The following is a 27948-nucleotide window of genomic DNA, read 5'->3' on the forward strand; positions in this document are numbered from 1 at the left end:
AGACCGAGGAGGCGTCGGCGCCACACGCAGACGAAGATCACACAGGCTTGCCTGCCTCCAGCGGGTCACGTAAAGCGCCTGGGCCCCGTCACTCGACACCTCGTGCGATCGCCGCAGACGCTCTTCGGAACGGCCACCGGAATTCGGGGAGACCCGTTCGAGCGACGTCTGTTTCCTCGACGACGCCGGCGCACGAGAGTTATGTCTGGGTTTGTGTGTGTGTGTGTGTGGTGCGCGCCGTGAGTGAACGCTGTGAAATGAAGACGACTCTCCCACGCCGCCCGCTCCGAAAAGAACTCTTGCGTGGCGGTGGATGCCTGCAGCCACCCTCCCCATTCTTTTCTATATGTACACTTCTTTTCCTTCTCTCTCGATTCTGCCAATAAAGTCAGTCTGGAAACGGAACCCAACGAGGAAGCATCTTCTGTTTTTAGGCTCCTGCGCGCGTGGCTTCGCCACCCCGTAACGATACGTGCAGAAGAGCGGTAACTTGTTTCGTATAGATTATGCTGCTAAGCAAGTTATCTGCAAGCTAAGAAGAGAGAAGAAAAACTACAACAATATTTTCTGGTGCCGAAACCCGGGAGGAGGGACTTCAAAAAAGATGGACGTCAGCCGCCTCAAACGCAAGCGGACCGTGGTGCGATCGTCGACTACAAAGCTGATCAACGACATCACCGACAAGAGGGACTCCGCATCAATCGGTGAGCTGGAATCCAATTTGGACCTTCTCTCTCTTAAAGAAAGATCTCTGAAAGAACTGGATGAAGAAATCCATACAGTCATTGAAGTGGAAGAGCTAGAAGACGATGTAGCAAGCGCTGAATCCTACGCTGAGAAAATCATCGTAGCCAAAAGCGAAGTCAGAAGCTGGATAAAAGATCTGAAGTCCGGCAATGAAAAGGCAGCAGCTACTGCAGCAACGCGGCAGACAGATCCCAGGCAGCAGGCAGAAACGAGCATGACTCCGGTTCCCCCCGTACAAGTCGTGAGGCTTCCAAAGTTGGAAATTTCTAAATTTGGAGGAGAACTGAGAAAGTGGCAAGGATTTTGGAGCCAATTCAACTCTACTATCCACAGCAACCCCACTTTGTCAAAAATTGACAAGTTTAAATATCTGAACAGCTACATGACAGCGAAGGCAGCGGCGGCCATCGCAGGGCTTGACCTATCAGAGGCAAATTATGACGTAGCCCTTACCATCCTTCAAGAAAGATTCGGCCGAAAGGAAATGATAATCGAGGAGCACATGTCGCGCTTGCTTCATGTGAAGCCGGTTCAGGATGTACGAAACCTCGACAAACTGCGTGGGCTCGTCGACGAAGTGCAGACGGAAGTCAGAAGTTTAGCCGCATTGGGAGTGAGTGCTAGCGCATACGGCGTGCTATTGCTGACCGTACTCAAGAAGGCTGTGCCAGCTGATCTTTGCCTCGAATATTACCGAAGGCACGATGAAACTAAAGAGGGCAGCGAGGTAGAAACATTTTTGCTTTTCCTAAGAAAAGAGGTAGAAACGCGCGAAAAGATACAAGCAGCTGACTCCAGACACCGCGAGCCTACCGCTGCTCCCAACCGACACAAGAGTGGTTTCAAAGGATCGCATGCGGCTTCTGCTGCTTTGCTGAACGCCGTAACGGACAAAGACAGCATAGGATGCGTGTTCTGCCACTCTTCCAATCACGACGCTGGGAGCTGTGATTCTCGGATGTCAGTTTCGGAAAAGCGGAAACTTCTAAAGCGCGACAACCGTTGCTTTCGCTGCACAAGAAAAGGACATAGGTCTAAAGAATGCCGAACAGCCAGATGGTTGAAGTGCGCAAGTTGCGGGGGGAAACATCTCACCACGTTGTGTGATCCCAACATGTCGGGCGCTGACAACACGGCCAAAGAGAATGCAACCGTAACAACAGTGACAGAGCCAAAGACAGTGTTGCAGTCGTCACTGGATGCTCGTAATCACGGGTCACAGGTGTTTCTTCAGACAGCAAAGGCTTGGGCTGAGGGCCAACAAAAGCGTACACTGGTGAGACTTCTCCTTGATGGAGGTAGCCAACGTACATTCATACGAAGCGACCTGTCCAAGAATCTGCAGTTGAAGGTCCTAGGCGAAGAGGAGCTGAACATTTTTACGTTCGGAGGCGCGGAAGCTGCGAGGCATACCAAGTCACGTCGAGTCGAGCTCTGGCTCCGAAGCCAGCATGACAGAACAGAGGTGCGGGTTGAAGCTCTCGAGGTGCCCTGCATATGTGCAGATCTTATGCCTGTTCCATCGGACGCAGACGTTTTGCGAATGCTAGAGGAAGGAATGAAAGTCGCAGACGTTTCACACGGTGATCACAGTGACGAGGGGATCGGTCTCTTGATTGGGGCTGATTTCTACTGGGCAGTGGTCACGGGATCGGTCAGGCGACTGGCTCCTAAGCTCATGGCAGTGGACACTGCTTTTGGGTGGACTCTGCAAGGCGAGGTTGGCACGACCCGATCTACGGCAATTTGTTCCACTGCGATAAGTGTGATGAGAGCGAGCGTGAGTGAAGAAACAGACAAAGATATAGCTTCACAACTCCGCTCTTTCTGGGAGCTTGAGCACCTTGGTATCAACGAAACCGAACGAGTTTGTCCCGAAGATGCCGTTCTTCAGCATCATAAAGAAACGGTCCGGTTTGAAGACGGTCGCTACAAGGTATCGTTCCCGTGGAAGCCAACAGCAACGGAATTGAGCGACAACCAAGAATGTGCTGCCAGGCGTCTAAAGTCTCTAACAACACGCCTAAGCAAGAGCGAGCACCTAATGCAAGAATACGATACTTCCATCCGTGACTACATTAAGAAGGGCTTCGCGGAGGAGGTGGAAGAAAACAAAGGCAGTACAAGCCCGGTGTACTATATGCCACACCAAGCTGTTGTACGTCATGACAGCCAAACAACTAAGCTAAGGGTTGTTTTCGATGCCTCGTCAAGCACCAACAATCGCCCCTCTCTGAACGACGTTTTGGAGAGTGGGCCAAATTTGAATCCTGAGCTCATTGACGTACTGACCAGATTCCGCACCCATAACATCGCTATTGTTGCGGACATCGAGAAGGCTTTCTTGCAGATATCTTTGGCCAAGACGGATAGGAGCGCGGTGCGTTTCCTGTGGTACGAAAGAGCGCCAAAGATCGGGGAAGAACTTCCTCCAGTCGTGACCTACCAAATGACAAGAGTGCCCTTTGGCGTAACTTCAAGCCCATTTCTTTTGGCAGCGACGTTGCACCATCACCTAAGAAACCTGCCTGAGCAGTACGACGGAACGGCGGATATCCTACGCAGTCACCTTTACGTTGATGACCTCGTGACTGGAGTGGACAGCCGAGAACAAGCGACGAAGCTGTGCCAGGAGGCAACTACTATCATGGGACAAGCAGGAATGAAACTGCACAAGTGGATGTCCAACGATACCGAGCTGCTAAACTCATTGGAACAGGGTGCTGTTCAGCAGCAATACAATGACTTCGGGCATGCTGCGGCCGCAAAGGTGTTGGGAGTGGGCTGGGACCCCCAAAGCGACGTGTTCGAATACAGGTTGACCGCCCTCATCGATTTTCTCTCCGCCAGAGTGGACAATAAGAGATTTGTGCTCCAAGTGTCAGCGAGAATTTTCGATCCATTTGGATTTCTGTCCCCCACCACAGTGAATGTTAAGATGATGTTTCAAAGACTGTGGGAGCTAGGAGTAAAATGGGATGAACCTTTGCCAAGTAGTTTGCAAACCGAGTGGGATCAGTGGTGCAGCGAGCTTCCGCTCATTCAACAGATTACAGTGCCACGCATGATCGCCGCGGATTTCGGGGACGATCAAACAAAGAAAGTGCTGCACGTTTTCTGTGATGCAAGCCCCAAGGCCTACGGCGCCGTTGCATACATCGTAACTACATCAGCGTCGGGAGAGGTAGGCGTCAGCTTGATAATGGCTAGAACCCGAGTGGCACCTCTGAAACGACTCTCTTTGCCCCGACTCGAGTTAATGGGAGCCCTAATAGGCGCGCGGCTGTGCCAGTGCCTCGTAAAGACGCTGCGAATGGAGCACGCTCGGGTACGACTCTGGACGGACTCTACAGTGGCCATGTACTGGATCAAGGGTTCCGCCAGCCGATGGAAACCATTCGTGGCTAACCGAGTTACAGAGTTGCAAACACTGACCAACCCTGAAGATTGGGGGCATTGCCCTGGAGCGGACAACCCTGCGGATCTCTTAACACGCGGCATACTGCCCTCGGCATTGGTGCAGAGCGCACTATGGTGGAGAGGGCCCCAGTGGCTACTGAATGATAAGTCAGGCTGGCCGATGCTGGGTAATCAGGCGTCACAACAAGCGGATTCCTACAAAGAGGAAATGAGAGTGGCTGCAATGCCAGTGATGTCTCCATCGCAAGACCCGATCCTGAATCTCAAGGATCATAGTTCGTTCAACAGGATACTTAGAGTGACTGCTTGGGTCCTCCGTTTTGTGGACAACTGCCGGAAGAAAGATGAAAAAAGGAAGGGGTCACTCACAGCTGAAGAAATAATCACCTCTGAAAAGTACTGGTTGGCGACCATCCAAAAAGAAGCCTTTGGCGACGACATCTCGAACCTGCTCACTCAAAGACCGCTTTCGAAGAAATCTCCTGTGTACCTATTTAACCCGTACATCGATGAAGACGGGCTCATGAGGGTAGGGGGGAGATTACACTTCAGCCAGAACAGCGAAAGTACGAAGCATCCAATAGTGCTCCCCGGCGACCACCCGTTCACTTCCCTGCTCATACAGAGAGAACACCTACGGCTGTTGCACTCCGGCGTGCGGGACACCCTCGCTCAATTGAGAGAGTCATACTGGATCCTCAGGGGGCGGCAGGTCGTGAAGAAAGTTGTAAATCAGTGCCTGAAATGTCGGAAACAAAGTTGTCCCCCGGCGTCCGAGCAAGTGGCACCGCTTCCTGCCGATAGAGTAACACAGGGGAACCCGTTTGACGTCGTTGGAGTGGACTTCGCTGGCCCGCTGATGTGTCCGGAGGGCGGTGGGACGAAGAAATGTTACATCGCCCTCTTCACATGTGCCGTAACGCGTGCAGTGCACCTCGAGCTTGTCAGTGATCTTTCGGCTGCCGCCTTTCTATTGGCCTTTAAGCGCTTCGTGGCACGTCGAGGAATGTGCACTACGGTCTACTCTGACAATGCGCTCACATTTAAAAGATCATCAAGAGACCTCAAGTTGATGTTCGACTCACTGCAGTCGGAAGAAACTCTATCTTACTTCGCTGACCACAGAATTAGGTGGAAATACATAGTTGAAAGGGCCGCTTGGTGGGGTGGATTTTGGGAGCGCCTGGTGAGATCGGTAAAGGTGTCGCTGCGCAAGGTGCTGGGTCGGAGCAGCCTAAACTTCGAAGAGTTGACAACAATTCTCAACGAGGTGGAGGCAGTCATCAACTCGCGTCCATTGACGTTCGTTTATTCCGAAGCTGATGAGCCTGAACCGCTGTCGCCGGGTCACTTCCTCGTGGGGCGAAAACTCACTGCTCTGCCACCGCATCGTCTTCCGGCCGCAACATCTCCAGGTGGCCAGCAACTTGTTCGGCGCTGGAGATACCGCAGCACCATCGCGGACAACTTCTGGCGAAGGTGGCGCAAAGAGTACCTGTTGGAGCTGAGATCGGCACACCTGAGCAAGCCTACCGTGTCAAGTGGCCTACAAGCTGGTGACTTGGTGCTCTTAAAGGAAGATCACCTAAAAAGGCATCTATGGAAAACCGGTCGAATCACGGAAACCTTCAAGGGAAGAGATGGCCTCGTGCGATCTTGCAAGCTCAGGCTACCCGGGGGAGCGGAGGTCAGACGGCCCGTACAGTTGCTGTATCCCTTGGAACTTTAAGAAAAAAGAAAAACCATGAGCGCAAGAAAACGCTCATCCGGGGGAGATTGTTGTATTATTGTAAGGAGCTGCAGACAACGCGGGGGACGAGACCGAGGAGGCGTCGGCGCCACACGCAGACGAAGATCACACAGGCTTGCCTGCCTCCAGCGGGTCACGTAAAGCGCCTGGGCCCCGTCACTCGACACCTCGTGCGATCGCCGCAGACGCTCTTCGGAACGGCCACCGGAATTCGGGGAGACCCGTTCGAGCGACGTCTGTTTCCTCGACGACGCCGGCGCACGAGAGTTATGTCTGGGTTTGTGTGTGTGTGTGTGTGGTGCGCGCCGTGAGTGAACGCTGTGAAATGAAGACGACTCTCCCACGCCGCCCGCTCCGAAAAGAACTCTTGCGTGGCGGTGGATGCCTGCAGCCACCCTCCCCATTCTTTTCTATATGTACACTTCTTTTCCTTCTCTCTCGATTCTGCCAATAAAGTCAGTCTGGAAACGGAACCCAACGAGGAAGCATCTTCTGTTTTTAGGCTCCTGCGCGCGTGGCTTCGCCACCCCGTAACGATACGTGCAGAAGAGCGGTAACTTGTTTCGTATAGATTATGCTGCTAAGCAAGTTATCTGCAAGCTAAGAAGAGAGAAGAAAAACTACAACAGATGGTTTGGGGTCGCTTATAAAGAGCATTCGCTCTTAAAAAGAACGCCATAGGCACCAACCTCTCGCAGGAAGGCAGCTTCATACCGATTTTCTTAAAGCTACCCAGTCTCGGATAATTGCGCATGAACGTTTAATTCTTCGCGAGTCTCTGCAATGATGCTTTAATCATACCTGTTTACGCCAGGGAAAGAAAAAAAAAACGCCACACCGCTGCTCCATTCGTACCCCGGGAAGCTAAAGCAATGCGCGAATCAGTAAGGAAAGATACCTTACATTGTAAGATTTGGAAATCATCTTAATAACGTGTAAGGTTGTACGAGCGGCCGTATCCGGCCAAAAAACACGCCACACACGTTTGGACAATCCGCGTCGGGCCAGACGGACACCACGTATACGCCTGCGCTCAACATCGGGCGCAGCCTACGCTCACAGCAACAAACGAAAACGCTTGCAACTTGTCACCGCTACTGCTGTAGGCGAAAGCAAATCGTATTATTTCTTCACAGAGGTTGCGTTACTCCGACACAATTTCCACAATCACACCAGCAGCAGATGCAGCTACGACGCTTCGCCGTTCTCAGATCGAGTTCGGTGACGACGTTCCGCGTAGAAACAGCCCACCAGGGCCACCACGATTTCCTCATGTGCGCACAAACCACGACGCGGTAAGACACACACGGGACAAGTGACGATAAGCGGATTCTTGATGCACTACAGCACATTCGTAACACAAATCGCATACAGAGCTTTTGGTTCTCGGCTACCTCGTTGTCGCTCGACGGCGCAGCAGCGGTCAGCAAGCGAGCGCGGCCATATTGGAAGTAGTTCTCCTTCCAAACGTATGTCGCAGGTGTCACACAAATGGCGAGACGCCATTGGTTGCGGATGAATACAAAATCCCTTTGATCTTGGAAAACCGCTGCAGAGTTAAGCTGTCACCAACTATAGTAGGTAGCCAATCAGCTGAATTACTATTCGAAAGTTCTCTTTGTTTTCTCGGGTGATTTCTAACTGTAATAAGTTAACTGAACAAACAGTGAACTCGGTGTCTTTAGAATTTTCCCCACGTATTGTAAATATTTGTTCTGGTTAAATCGTCGTATTTTAAAATTGGAATACATTACGAATGCATATCCTTGATCGGACCCCTTTGCGTCTATTACATATTTATGTCTTTTACTAATTTGTGTGGGGCGTTTTTAAACTACGCCAACCAATACTGATGTATTTTTATGTTTACTCCTGCATGAGCCCGACCAGGCCGTAAAGTATCGGTAAATAAATAAAAATATCTGCCCATTACTCACGTAGGAAAGGCATTAGTAGCCAATTCTCAGATTTCTGCACATGGTTTTGCCTTTTTTAAAGTCTCTCCTATGGACATGTTTTATCTATAGATCTCTCGAACCCGAAGACAAAGCTACGCTCCAAACAATGAGCATAAGAGCGGCTGATAAATAAATTTCAGCCGCACGTACGAAAACCAACTGCAGAAAAATCCAATGCGTGCATTACTCAAGATATTGGGTATCTTTATAGTACACTTTCACCGCTACAAATTTTGTGTCAAGAGGGCAGTATCGGCCTAAGGCATTCGGAAACCTATCAGCCAGAAATATCGGTCGATTCCGGAAAATTTGGTGCATACAAGTTTTTAGTGCATGACCCGTTGCTTGTAAGCACATTTGGGGAACAGTTTCGAAGACGGTAACGCATATTTTCAAAAATTCAAATGGGTCGCAACGATGCGGGTTCAGATGAGAAGGGCGCTTTGGGAGCGGGTTGTAACGGGAAGGGTATTTGGGGAACGGGCTGAAACAGGAAGCACCCAAACGGGAAGGTCGTTTCGGGAACGGGCGCACACGGGACGGGTCAAGCGGGAAGGGCGTTTCGGGAATGGGTTCAAACGGGACGGGGTCAAACGGGAATGGGTTCTTTCGGGCTACACCCAATTAAAGCGGTGCTGTTGCTACAAAAATGTCATTATTTTCAATATAGCCCACTAATTGCTTACAAATTACATGCTTTAAGATTTTGCAAGCCGTACAAGTTATGAATATAGGACAGTAGTTCTCAATGTCTAACCTGTCTCCAGCCTTATAAACACATACAATAATCTGTATAACCATCCACCTGGGGAAAATTTTGACCGGGGAGCAGGCTAATTGTCCGTGCTCCAATTTTGCTTGACATCAAAATTGATACTTTGGGGCGTCTCTAATAACTATCATTGTAGCAACCGAATAATGCACAAAAAGAACGGGAATACGAAACTACAAACCGGAATTCGCAAAATGCGAAATTGGAATCAAATGACGCCGCGGCTGGGGTGTATTCCGGCAATATTACTTCCGTACTTCACTGTTTTACTGAGCCGTCCAATTAGGTTGACCTAACAAGACTTATTCACAGAATTCGTGTTATACACGTTCAGATTTCCCCCTTAGCGTTTCATTTTCCCATGGCTGCATACGTGCGATGTTATTTCGAAGTGTCCACGGGCTAAAGTAAGTAAACATCGAAAACAAAACCCTTGATACAAATTTAGAAACTTGCGTTTAAGCACCTGTTCGTGGGAACAGGCCTTTTGCCGCTGTTTCTAGAGTTGAGCAATCTTGTCGCGTAAAAAGCGCAAGTATGGGGGAAATATTCCCTGCTCTTCCCTACCGAACAATTTTATTCTCTTTCTAGTTCACGGAATGCTCCCTCTGGCGTGATAGCCGGGAGCAGCTTAGTACGGCCCGTTCAGATTTAACACCTTCTGCCAGTGCAGCTTCCTCCTGAGAGCAGTTGCTTCACGACGTGGTACCCATATATGACGAAGGCACATATATTATGTGCGGGTGCTTCACGAAATCCCCTCGACGTGAGTTCGCACCTGATTTTCCAGAAATGTTCATGCCTTCATCGAACTTTTCCTTCGCGTTTTAAATTTACGTAGATTTTGCTGCTTGAGTTCGAAAAGACAATAAACTTGAACGCCATTTGTTTGAAATCAATTCTTTCTCATTTACACGTTCACCGTTGACGGACTCCTTTTTCATTCTGTTTCCCGCGGCGCTATGAGCGTCATTTGGACTAGCTGATTCGTGCAGCTCAGGCGCATGTATGCAAATCGACTTGAAGCGATGTATTTATTCGTGCTCGTGTGTTGACGGATCTCATAAATTATGGAGCACAGTGGGGAGGAGATGTTTTTGAGTTGCGATGATGAAGAATGAGTCTTGCATAAGCTATTTCGCTTCTTCTTTTCCCCCTTTTTCTTTTTGAAGATTTTGTGCTTTAATACTGAACTACACCGTCTGGAGCATCCCGGCTGGAGCATAACTTACACGCTTTTAAGTGGAAACATCAAGTATGCAGGCTATGCGGACGAAGGAGAAAAAAAAAAGCATTTTTAAAATTTTGTGGTGGCTGCAATCAAATATGTGCTTCTTAGATCGTGAGCCGCGCGCTTCGTGAAAGTTTCGTCGGCTCAGGCTTCTTTGGCCTTAAGTTCCGGTTGTGTGGCTCTGACGAAAACGGTCCGTCCTCCGTGCGGCAGAAGAGCTGTGTCTGTGTACAGTACGCAGTGACCCTCAGAGACCGTGGTATCGGAGGTTGGCGCTGGCTGGTCACGGCGACGAAGCTTCGTTGTCTTATTGGTTCTAATTGTTGTGTACTGCCATGGTGGAAGGTTGCCAAAGGTTGAAGTCACGGGAGGGTCATTACAAAAATAGGAATGAAGCTCTGCAGCCACTGGGATATAAAAACGCTCGAGATTTCTTGCTTCTTCGTGCTGATTTAATAAGCCTCGTTATAGTACTGAGCTGGGCGTGTTCCTTTGATACTGGAATCGGGCTGAAACGAGGAAGTGCCGACACTCCAAACCCGCTGCTGCTGGAGTGCCGGGCTATATATACATGGCGCAATAAATGCTGGAAGCGCACTCCCTAGCATCGCGGAGGCGAATATACACTGACTCTCTCAGAGCAGTGAAGCACCTGAAGCAAGTGAAGAAGACACCTCTGATTCACAGCCTTCACAAGACATAACAGCTAATGATCCATGTACAGCGTTTGTCAAAATCTCCTAGGCGAAGCCGGAAACGCGGAGGCCGCAAGAAACTCAATGTGCAAGCTCACGTCCCGAGCGAGGCTGAAAGATCTTATGCCGGAAAGCTAGAGAAAACACCTTCCTTTCTTACTGTCAAAAATATTTTTGTCACATTTAAAGGGAAAGCTTATTTTTCAATTCTTTGTGGCCGAGAAGGCTTAGGATTGGCCTAGAAAATATTTTGACAAAGGGTGTACATTGGGTACAGGGGCATGCATGGTCAGAATATGCTGGACAAATTAGCGGACCATCTTTCCCACTCTTCTTCCCCACCTGAACCCTCCCCTGGCCCCCTTCCTTGTGATCCGCGCTCCTGTCTTTTAGCCCGGAAATCTCTTCTGAGATGGGACACACGTGTCTTAATGCTCCCGTCTGTATATACGCTCCCTCCCCCCTAATCTTTCCCGTGTGGAGGAAGTTTCTCTCAGGAGGCTTCGGGCTGGGGTGGCGCTCACACCTTCAGTCACTTGGACATGGGGACACTCGCACCAAAAGACTCAGGAACTTCTCCCAAGTGTCCGGCTCCGGCGGCTGAAGCATTTTGTGGACGTGCGCGGGAACAAGGACAGCTCGGGACGACGCGCTCAGAGGGGTTGTTCTCTGGTGAAATAAACCGGATGACTACAACCAATGGGCGCAGAAAGATAGATATTGCACGTCGCTAATGGACTTTTTGCACGTAACGTAAATGGACTGCGCAGTCCATTTATGTTTGTTTTATGGCGCAAGGGCAACGATGGCCAAAGAGCGCCAACGCAATGGTTTATCATTTTGAATGATGTTTTAGTAACATGGTGCAGTAAATTTGACGATATTAAAAGAGGTTAGTGTGGGGGTGTATACACCCCCTCATTTAAAACAACAATACAATTGGGGAAATGGTAATGGCAGGGTAAAAATGTAAAGAACAAATAGACACTCATAGCTTCCTCCCACTCTGAGGGGCCCTGAGGTTACACGTGGTAAAAGCCAATGTCTCCCAGGTAAGCAAAAAGGCGTTTACTTGGAATTAAGGGTTGATCAGCTAAAAACATCTAGGGATGAAGTGGAATCATGTGAGTGTAGAGTTCCCGGAAGTGCTTTTTCCTTGCCTTGTGGAAGTACCCACACTCAACTAAGACATGGGTGACAGATAGGCGATGTCCGCACCTGTCGCATTGCGGTGGGGGTTTTCTATGCAGAAGGTGCGAGTGAGTAGCGTGTGTATGGCCTATTCGTAATCTGCCCATGTATACTTCCGTTGTTCTGTTGTGCTTTTCTGTGTAGTAGTTGCCTAATTGGGGTTTTATAGTGTGGAGTTTGTTACCTGTCTGAGTGTTCCAGTGCCGCTGCCAGCGTTGTCGGATTGCCTTTCGAATGAATGGTTTCCAGTCAAGAAAGGGAAGCTGCTCAACGTCGACGCTACAGTGAAGTGCTGCCACAGCGGCGTTCTGGTCTGCGAGTTCATTACCAAGAATGCCACTGTGTCCAGGCACCCAACACACGACTATGACCTGTTTTAAAGTGTAGGCTGCCATTATCTCTTTAACTAACCTGTTCAGCACAATGTCCCTACTTGGTTTTCCATACTGCAATGCTGTCATAACACTCAATGAGTCTGTGTATGTAATGGATTGTTGTGTCTTTGTTTGTATTATGTGTTCTAGCGTAATTAATATAGCATGTGCCTCAGCCGTAAATATACTTGTGTTTCTATTTAGGGTCCTTGTGCTGGCAAAGCTGGGACCGTGTGCAGCACATGCCACAGCAGTGGCAATGCAGTCCATTTACGTTATACCTTTAGGTATACCTTATTTAGATATACCTGTAGACTCGAAAGCTGTAATCGGTTTCGTGACTATCTGTGCTTTTTACACCACCCCCCTCTCTCTCTTGCTTTCCTGCTTTCTTCTTCCTTTTCATCTTTAATCCTCTTCCCATTAGCCACGTCACAAAAACACGGAGCAAAAAAAAATGGCTTCTTTGGCACGGTTTCAGTTACAGTACATCGTTATGTGAAGAAGAAGACGAATAATCAATCTGCAATGGAATCCAGTGCTCACGAGAGCAGATCTGCAATGACATCCAGTGCTCACGAGAGCAGCAGTTCTTTGCGAAGACGAATTATGGGGGAGCCGGCCCTACCCTGGCCTGAAGAACGTCGGTCGAAAGCCCCGCAGTACAAACGCGACAACTATACACTCGCACAGCGGTCGCAATCAACCCATCCTGTAGATAGAGAGATACTGTGACAAGATGGTGCTGCTGCAGTAGCTCGTCGTAGCAGGCTGGGTCATCAGCTATTCGTTATCCGTAATGATCAAGTTTAAACACCGCCACAAAGTGTGAGACATAAAACATTCCACACCTATTTCAAGGAAAACGGGGTCCAGTAAACTATATATGCCGAGGATCTTTTTTTACCATTGCAGGCGTCACTTTTGATTAAAATATATCCAGCCTATTAATCATGTCGGAGTAATTCAACGCCCTTCCGAACTTCAATGGTTGGTAGTGCAATATTATTGCCACCGGCGGACCCTGTTTCATAACTACACAAAGAAGGTTCTGCCTTTTTCTAGGGGGGGGGGGGGGGGGGGGGGCTTAACCTTTAATAGCCGATCTATTTCTCGGTGGATACAAGTCCACCTAACGCCCCTCACACTATGAGAGACTAGCCGATGTGAGTTTCACACCTTTCACGCGTGACACGGCAAGCTGTTTTGTTTCTTGGTTCGCCCCCGGTAGGCTCGCTGTGGTCTCCTCCAAGCATATTCGGTATTCGGAGTTCGGCACAGAGGCGAAAGGCGCAAATTCCGTACATCCGACCGCCTCTACAGACACTTTCACCCAGAAATTCGCTACGGTAAATGCAAACGCTTCCACAGCTTGCGAGGTTTGCACACATGCTCTGGGAAAGAGCAGACTTCACCAATTCAAAAAGCACATTCATTATCCCCAGAAAAGAACAGAGGGTGGCCGCACTGCTTAACGAGGACCCTGACATCCAGCCGCGGGCCGCTAAGAGCCCCTAAGAGCCAAGACAACCTGGCCGTCATCTAGACTCTGAAGCCCACCGGCCTATAGGCCTTTCCTCTGGACATAATAAATTTACTTCCTCCTCCGAGATTGGCATCTTAGCGCATATTCACGCTTTTATGTGCTTACGAAAAGCGCAGCCTGGGGATAGAGAATGTTGACATTGAGTTCGTCCTTGCAATTGTTTTTTCACGTTTGCGTGGGTGTATGCCAAGCATGGCTGTCTTAATTATCGGCTTGCATATTCTTCTCATACTGATACCTGTTGTACTCATACCGGGAGGATTTATTTCACGACGCCCCTTCGCAGGGGAGAGAGTAGACTTAATTATTGGCATATGGAGACGAGTCTTCGAAGCGGTCATTGGCCCGAGCCGCTTCTCTTGCCCTCTCCACCAACTTGCGGTGGACGTCGAGGGTGGAGCCAAGTTGGTGTTGGTGGAGCTGACCAAGACACTCTCCCAGAGCTCATGTGTGGAAGATCGGAAGGGCCAAAGAGGGCTTGCAGCCATCCACAACATGAAAGAGTGTTTCGGACTCCCCGCAAAAGTGGCAAATGGAGAGATGCCGGGGGGGGGGGTGTGTACTGGGTGCGGGTAAGTATTAGGCAGTTTTAGAATAGTAAAAAACTCCCTCCCGGGTCGCCAACCATCTTCCTAGAAGTGGATGGCCACCCTATTGTTCCAACTCAGCCGGTGAGAATCTTAGGCATGCTGCTACAATCGGATCGCTCCAACACTAAACTGACTTCTGACTTAAGAACACCACGGAGCAAGTCTAACGCATGATCCGCAGGGTCAGCACAAAAACGAGATGTATTCGAAAGGCGGATGTGCTAAGGCTAGTCGAAGCCTTTGTCCTCTGTAGGGTTACTTACACCCTCCCCTACGCTGTGCTCTCGAAGGCTGAAAAGGACAAGGTAGAAACTATTATACGCAAGGCATAAAAGCTGGCGTTGGGACTACCTGTCAGCACCTCGACCCAGAAACTTCTACACTAGGGAGTTTATAATACTTTGGATGAACTCCTCGAAGCTCATCATATGAACAAATTATTTGAGCTCCACCTTCACCGGCAGAAAAATTCTGAACCAGCTGCGCCTGCGCTCACCGCTTCAACCCCCCCCAGGCCGATGCGACTCAGCTTCGGCATGAAATTCGTCAATTTATTGCTGTGGACCCACTGCCCCGCAACATGCATCCAACACACCACCAGGATCGCAGAGACGCCAGAGCGAAAGCTATCTTCAAACGGTACGGCCAAAATTCCACACAGTATACACAGACGCAGCCTCCTCTCCCGGGAGGACAGCTATGACCGCTGTGGTGACTACAGCTCAAGAACTCCTCACAAGTGCATCAGTTCCTACCACCTATGCACTACAGGCAGAAGAAGTGGCCATAGCCGCCCTAATAATTGCTCAAATTCCTGCAGATATCATTATTACGGACTGCCAACAAGCGTGCAGAACTTTCTCGAGCGGCTTCGTCTCACCCCCTGCCACACAAATTCTACTGCCGCATCCTCCACAACACCGCATAAGGATTATTTGGGCTCCCGCCGATGCCGACATGCCAGGCAACGAAGCTGCCCACCAGCATGCCCGAGATCTGACACACCGGGCTAGTCAGGAGTTTGGCGATCAATGTGGCGTGTCTGTACCCTCTAGTCCTACAACTAAATCACGCAGAACTACCGCCTGCAGTGAACAATGTACCCTCCTCCTCACCAAAACCTCACAGAAGAACAAGAACGCCACCTTCGAGGCATCCAAACTAACACCTTTCCCCACCCAGCTGGAGCCCACATTCCGGCCCCCACCCTGTGCTCCTTGCAATGCCGCTTCTGTGAGGATCCGCGCATGCTTTACCATATGTGTGGCTGCGATAAGAACCCCAACCTACCCTCCCCCTCTGCTCTTCCCCCCCACTGAGCACTGGGAGAGAGCACTGTCCAGCTCGGACACTGACGACCAGCTTTGGCTGGTGAAGAGAGCCCAAGAAGCCGGACGGTCTCAACGGGTCCTGGAATAAGGACTCTTCCCCAATGCGAACTGCTTCGTAGGGACGTTTATTCCTCCTCCTCCTCCTCCTCCTCCTCCTCCAAACGCAACGCGCTTGCGCGCAACGAGTTTTGTGAGAGGGTCTTCCCCAACCGCTCGGAGCCTGCTTGAGTTGCTCGGATGTTGGAAACATTAGGCTTAGCATCATGGCAGCTATGTGATCACTTTAGCGATAGGGTGATCAAGATGCCTGCCACAGCCTAATTGATTCTTGAGCGCAAGTGGCGTCACCCTTCGGCCACTCGCCGCACCACGCGTTCTGGTGCATGGCTTCCGTAATTATCAACTCCGGCAGCTGGTCACGGAGACCATGGCTAGTGCCGGCGGCGCCGGCTCACTCACCAGCCTCCGCGGCCTGTCAGCGTAAAGGAATGTAGGATTAGCATCGCGGCAGTTTTTGGTCGTCGCTTTCAAAATCACCGCGGATTACAAGCAGCACACTTTTTCACCCCACTATCGTCCACTCTCTCGAATTTTGACCTTCTTTTTTGCGCTTTGTGTGATTCTGGACAGCGGTGACATTCTGTTGCAGCTGCGGCCCGCGCCGCTTCGATCCGCTTCGTGGGCCGCGCGGAAAGGAATGTTCGGCGTGTTTGCAGGCATGTCCGGTTTGTGTGCGAAGCGTTTCCACGTGCAGAAAGCACTCCATCATTTCCTGCTTTATCCACTTGCGAACGACACGCGAAATCTACATATTTATTAGCTCAACGATCGTCGTAATCGGTAAAACGAGGTGCTGCCGCTTCAGCCGCGGTCACGCGGAGTATCGTTGATTGCGATAGCGACGCAAGGACCGGAAGTTTTCTTGGGGCCAGTTTTGGGGCGCCCGCTTTTTTGGAAAAATAGCGTGCAGGCTCAACGCAAAATCAAAACCCCAAGGACGGCTTGGGGGGCTGCGCATGCGCATACGGCGCCCCAAGTAGCTTGGGCAACCCAAAACGTTGGGGCCCCTATGGGGACCCTGGGGAACGCGCCACAAAGAGACGCTTCCGGGCGAGCTCGGAGACTGCACCCGCGCTCGCACGCGCGGAGCCCCGCTGCTCTGGTATTCAATCGGTGAGTCGAACCATCTCGATCTCTAGCGTTGTTTAGTGCCTCGCTCCCAATGTTACCGTTATGGCCTACGATCAGTCTGTATGCAGTGTATTTGATTTGCACGTTGCAATGAATGCTGCCATTGGTGTTTTGCCCTTGTCGCCTCCTGCCTTTGTCTGTCTCCGCAAACAACGGACCCGTCCGTAGCCGGCGCTCGCAAGGCATGTTTGCTGAGCGCGGATGGCTGCGGGGTGGGAAATAACTAGTGTGTGAAATCTAGAATCCCACAACCTCAACACTCTTCCACACTTAGTACAGAGTTCGTGCGGTGCAACGAACCCACCACAACATACTCTAGCTCCTACAAGGCCTATTCGACGTTTCCATCCCATTGCCACCCCACTCCTAGCCTTTTTCATACTAGGACCAGAACTTCGGTGGGTTGTGGAGTGTATGAGGCATCACCTTCTCATGGATTACAAGTGGTATTACCTTGGCATACGACCTGGAATAAAATTTTGCATTTAACAGGGAGAGAGAATGAACTGTATGTCTCCAAATAAGTTTTGGTTCACACCATGCCGTCAAGTCCAGCGTCGACTTGACGTACGGCGAGAATCGTTGCCTATTAGGAACACAATTAAGACAAAATGCAACCGGACTTCATTTGAAAAAACTAACATTTGGTAGCTCACTCAACTCAACTTAAATGCCCGAAAAACGTTTTTTAGTACAAAAAAATATACGAAATATTCAAAACTTTGAAATATCGCGCTACACGATGTCAGCAGTGACGTGATAGGGGAACACTGGTAACAGAGTTATGAGTGTGTCGACTGCTCGTTAGAATTCAAGAAATATGGTAAAACAAAACTAAAGGCACCACTACAATCATACAGTAACTTTCTTCGGTGGTGGCTTTGATCCGCGGCCGCCAACCACACAAACAAGTCCTGATGGCGTCATCGGGACCCGGCAAGAAATTGTCTAGCGAGTCACCACTGCTTCATCTGCTTCCGCTAATATACAGATTACTTGTTTGAAGTTTGCGTTATAATTGCGATCGTTGTTACTGGGATAAAAAAGTTGTTTTATGAGACATACTAGTGTTTTGTCGTCATGACTTTTGTTCGCCAGTTACGTTTAGTTCTACTCAGTGTGTTAATTTCCAGGCAATGCCATATAGAACTGGTAACTTATTCCCCACGGAGGGACGAAACTGCCGATGTAGATGGTGACTCGTATTGCGTAGCACCGTGCTGAGAGCCAGACAGACAGACAAAGAACTTTATTCAGGTCCTGGGGAACTGCCTTGGACCGCCCCTTTCAGGGGGAGTCCGTGACAGTCGCAGGCCGCTCCCACGCAGGGACCGGAAGGCCGTGACCCTCCGCCCTCTCGCAGGCCCTCTGGACAGCCCGAAGTTGAACCGAAAGGTCTCCGTTCTTAATAGCGTCCTCCTAGTCCTCTTCTTTGGTGAACTCTGCATCGCGTAACGCAGGACATTGCCAGAGCACATGAGCCATGGAGCAGTGCCCCTCTCCGCAGTCCGGACAATGCGGTTCTACTTTGGGCTAGAAGTGGCTAAACCTGCCCCTCGAAGGGAAAGATCCCGTTTGGAGCATCCTGAATGCCGACGATTGCGGTCAAGTGAGGTGAGGGTGAGGAAGCGGAAAAGTCCTCCGAGGGAGTTGATAATGAGTCGTGACCTCGTGGAAGGTGAGGAGCGAGTCCCTGTACCTCCCGGCGACCCCGCCTTCGAATTCGCCGGGACCGCCGCGGTGAGCGAAACCTCGCGCACGGTCATGGGCAAACTCATTAGCGTTGGGAACATCGGGATGTACGTTGGCCCCCATGTGGGCCGGGAACCGTTTTATAGTGTGAAATCCAGCAGCGCCCTCGTTGCCGAGGATGGCCGCTGCCTGTCGCGACATTTCGCCTTCACGAGATGCGAAAACCTGCGTGCCATCCGTCAACATAATCTTCGGCGACGCTGTCTTTATCGGAGCAGTAGATTGGGCAAACAGGTATGTAGAGTTTATTTTCATTGTCGTCATTTTTGTATATTAAAGGGACGGCCGAGCTGCTAAAAATGAGGGTTATTTTTTTTTTTCGAACAATTGCAAAGTATCGAACTTTTACAAAAACAGATTTTGTGTCTATAAAAAAATCTGACATAAACTGCCTGAAACGTATTAAAAGGAAATGCCCCCCAATTCTTTTATCACGCGTATGGCAGACATGTTTCTATTACAAAACTCCGCAACCGATCAGGACTTATAATATCAGAGACACGTCGGAAGTTATACCGCATAAAATTCTTGTTCAACAGTGTTAATGATCGCTCACGAATCGATTTTCATAGTTACATGCATTTTAAAACATCGCGTCAAACACGTAACAAACATGCCGAAACCATCCTATACCTCGCAATGAAGCGAAGGCTCTTCGGTTTACTTTGTTTCTACAGACTATATCCGATTGGAACGCACTGGCTCCCCCCCCCCCTCCCCTCCCCCCTGTCATTAGAACTGGCGCTCAAGAGTCTTTCTGGTCGGCCGTCCGTGCTGTATTGCCACGAATGGCGAGGTGAGTTTGAGAAAGCGGAACACGGCAACAAAATTTTAATAAGGCGAACTTGTGCCCACAGTAAATGAAGAGAGGCGCGAGAGATCACTGCCGGCGTCGAGAAAATGCTGGCCCGCCGCGCTCCAAACCCACTGCAATTTCAGTTCCCTACGTGCTGTCGGCGATTCTCTCCTTGTAGTCGCTACGATCGGCGCGGACCTTTATAGGCGGTGTTCGGATGACAGGGCTGTTCCGGTGCTTGCTGGCACTCCCGGTCTCAACAAAACTAGGCGCTGTGCGGGAGCGTGCGGATATGCAAAAAAAAAAAAAAAAAAAGGTCGGGTCATTTTGACACGATCCGACGTTGTCGCATCCCATCGAATACACATCGTTTAACATTTCACTTGTGTGTGTCACCATGATGAGCTCCGCATGCTCACCAAAGAGTGCTTATCGATTGTTTTGTTTAATCACGAGCTTGCGCATGTCACCATTGAGACCTGCGTATGCTTGTCGAAAAGGGCTTCTCGGTTGTTTTCACTCTGCGCTGCTTGTTTCTTCTACGACGGGAATCTCTGTGCCTGCCTGGTTTTGTTCTTTCTTCTCTGTAACGCTGGAGTTACCAAGCGAACTCGTTGGATGCTGTTACAGCCCCTGCTTTGGCGGCCAACAGGCAGCTGGCAGTATGTAGTAAATTAATAAAATAATTTATCGGGAACTTAAGTCTGCTTACGCGATTTGAAGGAGAAAGCCAGATATTATCAACTACTTCTCCACTGCTGCATTGTGCTTGCCGTCTGTTTCTTCGCTTTCCTTTCTCCGTCTTTTCTGGCCGCAATTCACGCGGCAGCTGTATCATGTATGTGTACGTAAGACGAGGCATGAAGTGGAAGGACCAGAGCCGACCCGGGATGCTTTTTTATTGGGCTTGCTTATATAGCCGCATGCGCAGCCAGGGAAGGAAGATGGGGGTGACAGTGGGGCTCGTTATCGGTTTTCGGGCCGCGATAGCCAAGTACGATACAGCAACTTCCCCAGCCCAGCCACACCCTGGTGGATATACTTTTCCCGACGGGCCCCAACTCCACCCGACGGGAAGCCTTCCGACTTGTCCTGGCCTTCCTCGAGGAGACCGACCTCATCCAGCGGCTGTAGCCCAATGCCTGCCAGCCAGCCTCTTTATCTCTTTCTTTCTCTCCCTCTTGCCCTATCCCGATTTGTTCTCACCTGTCCCCTTTGATTCCCCCTCTCCCCTTCCCCGGGACTGGGTTGTATGGTGGTGAACTCCTAAATGAGTTCAAAATATCCCCAGTCCACCACTTCTTTTGCACTTTCTATTTCACTCACTCACTCACTCACTCACTCACTCACTCACTCACTCACTCACTCACTCACTCACTCACTCACTCACTCACTCACTCACTCACTCACTCACTCACTCACTCACTCACTCACTCACGCAGCTTCCCCACAGTGAGAGCTCTCCCCCGCATGCACCTGTTCTACGCACGTGCCGTTGCGTTCACCTGTCACGGAGCACGCATCACACTATGTTTGTTCCATTCGGACACGGCGCCTGGCTAGCGCTGTGGTCAGCGCACTTGGCTGCGGAGCGGGCGTCCCGGGTTGAAATCCCCCACGAACACAGAAACGTTTTTGTTTTTGCGGAGGCGGCTATTTCTGGCACTATTCGTGTTGACGCCGCCGCCGACAAATACGGTCGCTTTTCATGTTTGATGAGGCATCTAAGGCTTTCGCCTTAAAATAAATTGGTTAAAATGAAAAGAAATTGCTGAAGGTGGGCTTCACCCCAACGCATCACTATGACCAATTGGCGTGGTCGAGTGTGAGAATTAGGCAAATGATGATGCCCAGCACGCAATTAAAATAAAAAAAGGACTGCGCGGTTGCAACAGCACAGATTTTTTTTCTTTCTTTTTTTTCTATTCTGCGCGCCTGATGGAGACCGGCGAACCCAAGGCGATCGCTGACGACCAGCTCCGCCGATTAATTCACAATTACACGGGCACTGAAGGCGACTTGTTGAATGAAGTTAAGCGTTGGCGGCCCCACGTACCTCACGTCCAACCCACCCAAGCAGACGACTACACAGGCTTCCCAACCCCCAAAATGGACGAGCCGTTCTCCTATGCTTAAATCTAAGCGGCGGCGTACAACCTCACCCGCAACAGCACCCTGGGTGGAGACAAAATCCTCAATAAACTACTTCGAAACCTTGGTCATGCTGTCTTGGAAAATCTCCTAAACTACATCAATGTCTGCTGGCTGGCGGGTTCCGTGCCCCACAGTGGAAGCAGGCGGATGTCACTCATCCCCAAACCTGGCAAACCCTTGAACCCCCAAAACCTAAGGCCTATTTCTCTAACTTTATGTGTCGGCAAACTGTTTGAACACATGGTCCACAACTGGCTCTCGCCCCACAATGAAGACAACGGGTACTTCCCTGACCCAATGTACGGCTTCCGCCCATATCTATCAACGCAAGACATACTATTACCGCTAAAAAAAGGAAGTTCTGGACAGCCTTAAGCCCAGTAAGCGGTCTATCTTAGCCCTTATATTAAGGGGGCCTTCGACAACGTTTCGGCCAAGCCTCCTTCAAGGCCTCACATCTACGAACTGTGGTGAGAGCACATCATAACTTTGCCTCATTATTCACCCAGCGCACAGCAACAGTGGGCATCGGACTACTTCGATATGACGTGTTCCAAACCATATGAAAGGCCACTCCACTAGCGTCGGTAGTATCCCCCTTACTCTTCAACATCAGGATGAAAGACTCCTCCCACCCCCTATTAGAAGTCATCCCAGAACTACGCCATGCTATATCACGGACGACCTAAAGGTCTGGGTCTCCACTGGATCTCTGTGCGACCAGAAAGACGCACTTCAAGCAGCCACCCAAATCACCGAACAACATCTGCAATCCCGAGGACTCCGGTGCGCACCCCAAAAATCTGCTCTTTTAACCCTGAGCAAGAGAGCTTACAAGAAACGTCCACATCCCATACCAGATCCCGAATTCACCATTAATGACCAACCCGTCCCCCATCTCCCACACTCAGTAGCGGTCCCAGAGATTGGTTTTGGGGGAGGGGGGGGGGGGCGATTTTTTTTTTTTTTTTTTTTGGGGGGGGGGGGCGAATAAAGAACCGCTACCCTCCTTGCGCCAATTCTGCCGAGGAGGTGATAATGCAGGCGTGTGCGCGTATGTGGTGTAACCCGCTTCGCGCAAATCACTTAGCGACAGTGGTTTTTGGCGCCCCTTAGGTAGTGCAACGGCTGGCTCGAGAGCGCATTTCTGACGGTCGCAACACGTTTGCGGCCTCGCACAAGTGGGATTTAACCTCGCGCAAGTGAAATTCTTAAAGAAAAACAAAAAATAAGAAGCTGAGGACCTCTTTTGGGGGGGGGGGGAGCGATCGCCCTCCCCCCCTTCCCTTGGGACCGCCACTGCCCCCATTACGCATCCTACGCCTCAACATGCCAAAGATCGATCAGGTTCCCAGACTACACTTCCCTTGCAACGCACTCTCACCCAACTCATGCACCTCATCCGCAGTCTCCCATCAACAATTTGGGCTACAATAAACCGACAGCTTGCGCATCATTCACGCCATCCTCATCATCCGGGTTAGGTACGGGACACCTTACTTGGCCCTGAAATCACGGAGAAGGAAAAACTAAACATCGCCATATGTCAAGCCTACAAGCTGCCCTTAGACTACCTCCAAAAGCAGCCACTAGAAAACTTACGCAGCTCAGCGTCCATAATACATGGGGGGAACTGTAAGAACCTAATCGCATCTCCCGATTCACTCGGCTCAAGCTCACGCCAACCGGCAGGGCTACACTTACCCGGCTCGGCTACAGGCCTGGGAATAGAAGCAACAAACCCCTCTAGTCATCAGACACTAAATCAAAGTTGCACAAATACCAAAAAATACGCACCCAATGTATAACAAGACACGCCGAGAAGCCCGGATACGAGCACTTAGAAAACGCTTCCCGGACTCCTCCTTCACTTGGTACACGGATGCCTCGTCGCGTCCCCAACCACCTGCTCATGCAGTGAGCGTCACCGACGCCAACGATGCCGACCTGACGGCCGCTACAGTTCCCACGACATCTATTGAGGCAGCAGAAGAACTTGCCATGGCTTTGGCCGCCACCACTAAGAGCAAATTCCTCACTCTCATGACGGACTCCGAAGCCGCATGCCGCAACTTCCTGCTAGGCCACATATCTCCCGCGGCCCTCAAAATTATGCAAAGTGTGTGCCAGCTCCCGGCAATTCACATCATCTGGACCCCAGGTCCTTAGAGGGAAACGAGGCGCCACACGCCGCTGCGTGCGTTCATACAAAGCCGTTTCTCAAGAAGGCGAAGGAGCGCAGTCCCTTCGCTCTCTCAAGCCTATTCCTCTTTCAAGCACGGAAACGCTCGCCCAGTGCCGCCACGAACAACAGTTCCCACCACCACACCCCATCTACCAGAGCTGAGGCGACTACCTGTATACGCCGGCTACATACGAACTCGTATCCCCACGCACTCTCCCCCACGCTATGTTCCTACCCTCTACTACGCTACCGGTAATTTCTGTTCCCATCATGTCCCCCTGCACCACATGGTATGGGAGTGTCAGCAAACCCTATCCCTTGACCCCAATCCTCACCAGCCTACGAGCAGCGGGCGGGCCAGCTGGCCAGCACCGACCTGTCAGTCTAGCGTCTCACTCACTCACTCACTCACTCACTCACTCACTCACTCACTCACTCACTCACTCACTCACTCACTCACTCACTCACTCACTCACTCACTCACTCACTCACTCACTCACTCACTCACTCACTCACTCACTCACTCACTCACTCACTCACTCACTCACTCACTCACTCACTCACTCACTCACTCACTCACTCACTCACTCACTCACTCACTCACTCACTCACTCACTCACTCACTCACTCACTCACTCACTCACTCACTCACTCACTCACTCACTCACTCACTCACTCACTCACTCACTCACTCACTCACTCACTCACTCACTCACTCACTCACTCACTCACTCACTCACTCACTCACTCACTCACTCACTCACTCACTCACTCACTCACTCACTCACTCACTCACTCACTCACTCACTCACTCACTCACTCACTCACTCACTCACTCACTCACTCACTCACTCACTCACTCACTCACTCACTCACTCACTCACTCACTCACTCACTCACTCACTCACTCACTCACTCACTCACTCACTCACTCACTCACTCACTCACTCACTCACTCACTCACTCACTCACTCACTCACTCACTCACTCACTCACTCACTCACTCACTCACTCACTCACTCACTCACTCACTCACTCACTCACTAATCGCGTACTGGGCCTCGTCCGTCGCCAAATTCCCCCATCTGGTCACACCGATGGGCGTTCTGGGGCGTTGTGGTGAAGCCCACAGCCGCGACTTCATAGAGTGCGGGTCTAATCGCGTACTGGGCCTCGTCCGTCGCCAATTTCCCCCATCTGGTCACACCGATGGGCGTTCTGGGGCGTTGTGGTGAAGCCCACAGCCGCGACTTCATAGAGTGCGGGCTACCACTGGGCACGCGAAGAACGACTCGTTATTCCCCGGCTATCGGTGATCATGACGGTGCGTCGTGACGGGCGGCGCAAAAATTGTCGCTTGTAGTAAGTCGCACATTGTATTCCATAAAAAAAAATGTTGTGACGTGCCCTCCTCCTCGCTCGCCCGCAGCGCTACCAATACTGCTGCGCCGCCGTCGCTAAGTAACCTGTCGGTTGTCATTACGAGCCTACTAATGCTTCGCGCGGTCGACGCCACCAAACTGCTTCAAAAAACTGCCAATTTAGATCAGTTTCAACCAATCAATTTCAATGACCCAAAAAATTGAAAAAATAGTAGCTTTAGCTGACGCTGAAACTCGCAGCACCCTGCGTGGACAGTCCTAAGACTTTTACTCCCACTTGCAACTTCGGCTCTCCATTTTCTTGAACTCCCTCGGTCATGAAGAGGATGAAGAGCTACTTGAAGGGATTTTCGCAATCATTTCTTGCAGAGCTATGTATTTTCTAAATATTCTTGCGATATTTGTTTTTTTTTCATTTATTCGCTTATTTTATTCCTTGATTGTTTTGTTTTCCTGCCAGACAACACTAAATGTTGTGATCAATCCTTCCCGAACGGTTTTCGCGACATATCTAAAGGTACGTTCCTATAATCATCGTCATCGCGTGGATGTTTGGGTGCAGGCAACAGCAAAGGGCCTGCGGGAAATGGCGCCCGAAGAAAAGACGGCCGAGTCGTCGCAGGAAGAGGCACCCCAGTGTGTGGTGAATGTCGTGCCCGTACTCGATCACGATCCCTTGTACGCGGCCTCCACAAACATTCTGGTAAGAGTTTTGCCTTTTTGTCGAAGCCGATCTCCTCTGCACGCCACTGGAGCCCCGACCATACCTGCTCTTGTACTTGAGTCTTTCCCATCAACCTGTTTTTTTCTGAAGTGGAGGACTGGTGACTGCTTGACGTGCAGCTGTGGGGCACGTATTAAAGTCTATTATCACCAGTCCTAGTAGCAGTGATAGTATTCTTAGCAATTAGCTGTGTTTTTTGTAGAGCTAGTTGTAGTAACGCAAAGTGCTATGAATCCCGTGTATTGTCATCACCTTGGGGCCTTCAGCAGTTCCCTTTATATTTCTTCTGCTTCCTTTGGAAAGCCAAGTAAAAATGAAGTTCTGCCGTAAGAAATTAAGGGCTGGTAAAAATGAGCGTTCTGAAGCGGCATGGTGCATTTTTCCTTCGCGAATTCGTGTGCGCGAATATCGCATGTATTTGCAAAATGCGAAATGCCTTCTACATTCCTTTCGAGCGATACGGTTTTTCATTGAGAAACACGTTGCTTTAGACTTAATTACGTCTGTGGCAAGCGAAGCGTCCTCGGCCTTTTAAAAATAAAAACAGCTTTCCTTCTGAACAAGTTTTTTCAGCCTGGATGTCTCGGGGAAACAGTGACGTTTCCCAGCTGTCTTGCCGGTCCATACAATCGGTCGTACAAAACATTTGACAATATGCTGCAGGTGAGAAAATGGATCGTTCTAACGCAACGTAGTACGGGCTTTAGCGTTTTTAAAGGTTTTGTCGAGTGCGGGACTCCTATCACCGCGTAATTTCGGGGTGGGAAATGTTCGTACCCCTACCCCCCTACTACTGTTCCCCGAGATACTGGCCCATTCGTTTTAGCTCACTTCTTCCCTGGCGTTGTGCCCTTCCGTCCAGCCTGGCCACCACATGACGATGCTGGAGGTTGTCAAGAGGCGGCGTCGACTCCTGCGGGCCGTCATCATCACTCTGCTGATCGGGGGCATCCTGGCGATAGGGGCGCTTGCCTTCTATTTTCTCGTCCTCCTCAGACGAGAAGTCCGGGTATGACGCCGCACGCTCCCTGCAACCCTAACTCGCCCTCCCAAACAGGAACACCGTCGTGGCTTCGTGAGTGGCACTTTGTCGGCTACGAAGTAAAGGTCAGTCTCCCTCCGTTTGCCACAATAAAGTATGTCTGGATGTTTCCGGAGGAGGTGCCAGCTGAGTGCGTGAATGCGAGACCAGCGGACAAAACCATGTGTGGACAAACTTCGTTCTGGTCACCCCCGAGCAGCCACGACTCCGCCGCAACACCGCCGATATATTGCCGTGTGCGAAAGCGACAAAATTACTTGCGTGAAAGAGAAATTTTAAAAAAGTAAACAAGATTGTCGTAACTTTTTCCCCCCTATTCCGCTCTGTCTATTCGTTGGGATGTATAAACTGCTCCGTTTTGACGCGTAATTTTGCCTGCCCCCTTTTAAGTTCTAGACGTTTCACCCCCGGCTGCTCCACTAATGTAAAATGCAAGTTTTGTGGCTTGTTGTGGAAGACGGAAGAAGGTAACGTCATTGCCGATAACTTCGGCGCAACTGAAAATTTGGACACTAAATGCATGCCGTTCCTGCTCTGCAGACCCTTTCTCATGTACACATCCCATTTGACTCGTGTACACTCTGCGAATTCACCTAAAATGGTAACTCCAATACTTTTTGCCAATATATCTTGACGTATGCCTGCCCCCGTCTGATAACCACATGCGGACACACGGCACATTCCCGGAATTTTCTTTTACCGTTTTAAAGCCTCAATTACTGTTCTTGCAGGATCCACATATCGCAGAGTCGTAGGTTCGTCCCTTGGGGTGTTCGTCCTTAGCTTTTTTTTTAATTTCGCTCGATGCGAGCTAGCGTTCACATCGCATCGGCCCCATAACAAATGCAGGTATCGAAGTAAAGGCGTAGCCTACCCAGCAAAACGCGTTCAGTTCAGGTGTAATTTCCGCAGGCGTGATCCCGAAATTTAAGCTTAGACTTTAACATGTACGAGCTTTAACAGCTAATCGAAGCAGCCGCTCAACGTCGACTGCAGCACAGGATGCGGGAAAAAGTAAAAACATTAAATGGCCAATTGAGCTAAAAGACCGTCTTCCGGCGTCTGTAGCAGCAAAGCGGTTCATAGACCTCCCATTGGCTGCCATGTGTACGACGCG

General features: G+C 50.3%; 1 long non-coding RNA gene across 1 annotated transcript in view; it reads left to right on the forward strand.

The window, feature by feature from the left end:
- The window catches only part of LOC144140231 (uncharacterized), a 78634-nt gene extending 51574 nt beyond the window's left edge, over positions 1 to 27060 (forward strand). The window contains exons 2-3 of the long non-coding RNA XR_013316347.1: positions 25628 to 25768; positions 26652 to 27060. This is a non-coding gene — a long non-coding RNA (uncharacterized LOC144140231). The remainder of the gene's footprint in view (positions 1 to 25627; positions 25769 to 26651) is intronic.
- The last annotated feature ends 888 nt before the right edge of the window (positions 27061 to 27948 follow it).

This window comes from Haemaphysalis longicornis, unplaced genomic scaffold (genome assembly GCF_048455015.1).
Source record: "Haemaphysalis longicornis isolate Haplotype H1 unplaced genomic scaffold, Haemaphysalis longicornis Haplotype H1 scaffold_1, whole genome shotgun sequence".
Classification (NCBI taxonomy): domain Eukaryota; kingdom Metazoa; phylum Arthropoda; class Arachnida; order Ixodida; family Ixodidae; genus Haemaphysalis; species Haemaphysalis longicornis.